This window comes from Cupressus sempervirens, chromosome 9, assembly GCF_028749045.1.
Source record: "Cupressus sempervirens isolate cs-2001-9-10 chromosome 9, ASM2874904v1, whole genome shotgun sequence".
NCBI classification, from domain to species: domain Eukaryota; kingdom Viridiplantae; phylum Streptophyta; class Pinopsida; order Cupressales; family Cupressaceae; genus Cupressus; species Cupressus sempervirens.
Window position 1 is genome coordinate 827,727,588 of NC_143126.1, and position 6,239 is coordinate 827,733,826.

Below are 6,239 nucleotides of genomic sequence, written 5' to 3' on the forward strand. Positions count from 1 at the left end.
AAGAGTCAATCAAAATTATATATGTTTTATATTTAAGTAGAATGAAGATATGTCAAAAAATTGTAAAATATCATTTCACTTTTTATTCTACTAAACTCACATATCTATCTTTTGAATAACCAAAACCTCACACGACTAAAGACATTTTAAAAATTCTTGGTGAACAATTATAAAGTACTTATAAGATATACACACTCTAAAATAATTTTAAAAATAATTAGTGAAACCTAACTTCGACCCAAAAGATAGAGACTCCAGTTCACAAAGAACTCTTGTTATCTTTGCTATCCGTTTGGTAGAAGGCTAGAAACTTTAATCACTCATTTTGATAAAACATGCTACCTATTAGTATATTAAGGAAAAAATAATCACGAAACTTGATGTAGTTAGGGTTGGTAGAAGAAGGGCATTTGAAAAACAATAAAAAAGGGTATTTTCGTACCGACAAAGGAATTAAAATTAAAATTCTAAAGCTGACATACATTATTTCCCATGGATGCTCATCGTCATCATAGTTTGGGACGTATTTGCACGCTTGCCATTTAAGAAAAAGCTTCCCACATAATTGAGGAAGAACACTTCCAAAATACACTTCATTTGCTGGTCCACCTTACTTTTGGCAGATTACTCAATCTTTAATTGAGGTACCTAATGAAAGAAAGTTGGGAAAGGGATTGCTCGTCTTTATTCACATGTATTTTTAAAATTTGGTTCTCCCTAGAGAGAATGCAAACATTTCAAAGATGCTTGTTAAAAGGTATTACTAATGCTTGATTGCTATAATACAAGTATTTAATCTAAAATATAATTTTAAAATTATCAAAAAGAAACTTAAAATTTAAATATAGTAGCAAGTGTTTTGATGATATCAACCTTATAAAATATACATAATATTTTAGAGTTTATAATGTTAAAGCATTACTTTAGTGCGATGGTAAATATAAATATATTTTTATAGTAATGATTTTATATAATTAGAAGGGTGTAAGTCTTAAAATCAAATTATTTAGGATATCATGTATGATTCTTATATGAAACATACATTCATGAAATTGTTCATTTAAGATTCAATTTAGAGATAATGATTGGATGCTTTGCTCTTCATTTATTGATTTATTACATAACATGCATTTTCTATGTCTGAGATTCATATTGTCACTCAAATGAAAAAGACTATATGTCCTAAGATTTGAGATATTTAGCTTCAAAGATAATAGTGAATATCAATCATTTTCTCTCTACATCGCTAGTTTTACTATGACTATGTAAGATATCAATTCTTATGTTGTACCTATTGTTAGAGCTTGTACCATTTTGATGTTGGTTTATGTATGATTACTCCTGATAGGAAAAACCTTGAGTTATTCATGTTCCATGACATACCCATCTAATTATCAAGCTTAACTTCACAGACAATGACAACTAAAGCTAATTAGTATCTTATCAATTAGTTATATTAAAGCTCCTTGATAATAGTTGATCACATAGTTTATTACCTTGATAATATACAATATTCTTCACAATACTCTGTGCAGAGTTAACATACCCAATACCCTCCTAAGTTGTATCCAAAACATAGTAGCCCATCATTAGGCTCACGTGGTTCTACATGCTTGGTATATGCAAACACACTAGACTTAAGTTTAACTTTCTCTTATTATAAACATGACAATTGAATACAAAGAAAATAAAGTAAAGCAAGCACTATGGTTAAAGAGTTAAAATGCTATACTCATACAACCTCGACTTGAGCACCATATGGAAATATGTTCATAATGATTGTGGATGCTCATTTTTCTAGCATAAAACGTACATTCCTTGTATTATAAAATTGGTAAAATATAAATGCCAATTTGATGAATTAGAAGTTTATTTTATAGAGTTTTAGGAGAATCAAATAGGTAGTTGGGATTCAATATCCAATCTCAAGTTTGATCTAAGATCGAAGGAGCCAATGAGGAAAGGTGGTGAACATGGAAAATTTTCACATTAATTTGATTTAAAATGAAATTACATTACTCAATGTGAAAATATGATGTAGGTACATACTGATACCACTAATGTAGGTATGCTCTGATACCACTGACGAAGGGCCACACCACCCTTACCAACTCACAACCAATAATGCAACAATATAAAGACAATTTTATTATACCTGAAAATTCAATAGCAATTACAATAACATTTTTCCAAGATCTCTCAAGATCCAATCCAAACCCAAGCTAGTCCAGATCCACACTCTGGTAGAAACCTCTGAGATCTCAACTTGTGCTCGCAAGCCACCAAGCAACCTCCTTGAGCTTCCACTTCTCAAGCTTCTCCTTGAGCTTTCACCTTCTTCTCGAGCTTCTACTCCTCAAGCTTCCCCTTGAGCTTTCCTCTTGAGCTTCTACTCCTCAAGCTTCCTCTTGAGCTTCTCCAAGCTTCCCCTTGAGCTTTCACCTTCTTCTCAAGCTTGATTTAGAAATGCTCATAGGCCTTGCTTAAATAGGCACTTACCACCCCATGCATGACTTATCCACAACCTTCTAGAATTCCTCCACAACCTTCTACAACTTCCACAACCTTCTACATCTTCCACAACCTTCTACAGCTTCCAAAACTTTCTACAATATTCATAACTTTTTAGAATTCTTCCCACACACCTCGATAAATGAAATGACAACTATTTATTTTTTTATTTTTTCCTATTATGCCACCTATGCACCTCGAAAATAGAAATCCTCTTTTTCTTTCTTTTCTCCTTTTTCCCCCTTTTTAATTTTTTATTATTTTTCCTCTAATTTTCGTCACTTTCTCTCTCCTCCACAATTTTTTTTTTTCAACTTTTTTTTTTTCCCAATAATTTTTCCATGCAAGATGTTCCTGCATCAGACTCCCCCGGTAGATAGAAAAGTGTGTCCCACACTTTGACGCCAAAAGAAAGATCTACCACCATCTTCATCTTCACCAAAGGCTTCCACCTCAATAGGGACAACAAAACCACCATGCAAATCTTCCACATCTGCATTACTCTATCAAACACTAGAATCTCAACCATCCAATCAACAAGCTCATGCCCAAGAACAAACTGAATGTAATGCTTCATTAGCAAACTCCCATTCACATCAACAACTAGTGCGTCCATACCAGCAATAACAAACTCCACATCAGCATCCACATGTACATTTCCATCAACACATGCCAAACTCTCAACACTAGCAACCTCATTGCTCACAACAAGATGCTCTGCAATACATAACTTACCTCCAGCAACAACTGGATCATCCACGACCAAGTGCTCTGCAACATACAAGTCACCACCAACATCAACTAGATCATCCACAACCGAGTGCTCCACAATCTCCTCAACCAATTGATCATGAAAACCAACATCTGTCCCAACATCAATAACATTAGGAATATCTTTAGCAACAACCTCTAGTTGCTCTACAGGTTCTGCATCAGGCTCCACAAACTGATCAGCAAAACCATCCTCTTCCACCTCAACCTTGTGATGCCATCTTCTCTCACGAACCTCCTTAACTTGATCAGCCAATCTATCATCCAAACGAGAAATCATCTTAGAAAAATTCCTCTCCACTATATCATGAATTTTCGCAATCATCTTAGGGTCCAATCCTCTTGGAGCCATCTTCCAAGATCTTCGTAAACCCTCTGCAACAAATCCTTCCCACGCTCCTTGTGACAACCAAATTGTTTGCAAGTCAGATCGCAACCTGCCACCTCGCACGAACAATCAGGAACCACATCACAAGTCTAGGACAATGGATTTGCAATCCACCAGCTCTGATAAACTTTGCCCAACCAAGGTCCTGGTACAAACTACCTCACACTTCGGCGATCTGCTTGTACACTCAGGAACTCCTGTTCTGATAAACTTCACCCAACCAAGGTCCTGGTACAAACTGCCTCACACTTCGGCGATTTGCTTGTACACTCAGGAACTCCCGCTCTGATACCACTAATGTAGATACGCTCTGATACCACTGACGTAGGTACACACTGATACCACTAATGTAGGTATGCTCTGATACCACTGACGAAGGGCCACACCACCCTTACCAACTCACAACCAATAATGCAACAATATAAAGACAATTTTATTATACTTGAAAATTCAATAGCAATTAAAATAACATTTTTCCAAGATCTCTCAAGATCCAATCCAAACCCAAGCTAGTCCAGATCCACACTCTGGTAGAAACCTCTGAGATCTCAACTTGTGCTCGCAAGCCACCAAGCAACCTCCTTGAGCTTCCACTTCTCAAGCTTCTCCTTGAGCTTTCACCTTCTTCTCGAGCTTCTACTCCTCAAGCTTCCCCTTGAGCTTTCCTCTTGAGCTTCTACTCCTCAAGCTTCCTCTTGAGCTTCTCCAAGCTTCCCCTTGAGCTTTCACCTTCTTCTCAAGCTTGATTTAGAAATGCTCATAGGCCTTGCTTAAATAGGTACTTACCACCCCATGCATGACTTATCCACAACCTTCTAGAATTCCTCCACAACCTTCTACAACTTCCACAACCTTCTACATCTTCCACAACCTTCTACAACTTCCAAAACTTTCTACAATATTCATAACTTTTTAGAATTCTTCCCACACACCTCGATAAATGAAATGACAACTATTTATTTTTTTATTTTTTCCTATTATGCCACCTATGCACCTCGAAAATAGAAATCCTCTTTTTCTTTCTTTTCTCCTTTTCCCCCTTTTTTATTTTTTTATTATTTTTCCTCTAATTTTCGTCACTTTCTCTCTCCTCCACAAATTTTTTTTTTTTTTTTTTTCAAATTTTTTTTTTCAACTTTTTTTTTTTCCCAATAATTTTTCCATGCAAGATGCTCCTGCATCAAAATATTAATTGGTAAATAAAATAAGTCAAAACATCAATTATTTGTATGAATGAATTAACCAAATGCATAAGGGAGTTAGGGGAGGTGACTATGTTGGATTTTTCCACAATTAGAATGCATATGAACTTCTACAATTGAAACCAAATTAGCATAGATAGAAAAATATGCCATTAGAAATAATAGTCTAAGTAATGTACATAGAGATGCTTTTGTTAGGATTAAACCACAAACAAAAATAACTATTATATGCAAATATAAACAATATCAAAAAATATTGAATTGCACAAAAAGGAAAATAAGACACCAAGATTTAACATGGTTCACCCAATCCTTGGGCTATGTCCTCCAAACAACAAGTCCAATATTATTATGATCGAGTGATTACAACCTAATTACAATCTGTAATCCCTTATAGCTCATTACTGCCGCAAGAAGCAATTATCACATCACACATTATGAAAGATACCTAACCCTAAGCCCTTTTATACAAGTATTTTTGCCGCTTTATGGTTATAATTAATTACATGTCAGCCAAAAATTCCCAATAATATAGGGCCCAAAGAATTATGAAGTGTACAATACTTCCTTGACTAGTCACCACAAACTAACAACATCCCACTTGGGGAATGATCATGATCCACACTAAATAACAATCTCCAACTTGGAGACTGATCCTATAGCAATATCGCTACCACATGGGGCTCCCACTAGATCAAACTACCCTAGACTCTATTGTTCTTTTATTATGTTAGTTCTAGAAGATCAATTGAAGCTGAAGAGGAGTTCAGCTTCTCCCTTGTCAATACCTTTGTAAACATATTTGTTGGATTGTTATTTTTATGTATCTTGTCCAGCTTTAACTGTCCATCATCCAAAACTGACCAAATGAAATGACACTGCAACTATATGTGTTTTGTCTTTGAATGCAAAGCATAATTCTTTATAAGATGAATGACACTCTAACTATTTATAAACAAATAATTATCCCTTTGAGGGTGCCCCAATTCTTTCAGGAAGAACTGAAGCCATATCATCTCCTTAGTTGCCTCTATAGTGGATAAAGCATTAAGCTTCTGCAAACAAGAAACCTAGCTCACTGTTGCCTCACCAATAGTAAATACATAACCTATAGTATTCTACCTGGTATCAACATCCCTTGCCAAATATGAGTCAACATATCCCTATAAATCAGTAGTAGAGCCCCCAAAATGTAGACACTTACTAGATGTTCCTCTCAAATATACGAGAATCCATTTAACTACATTCCAATGCTCAAGCCCTGGATGACTCAATACCTGCTAACAACTCCCACTACATGTGCAATATCTAGCCTTGTGCGTACCATAGCATAAATCAAACTTCCTAAAACTGAAGCATAAGGTACC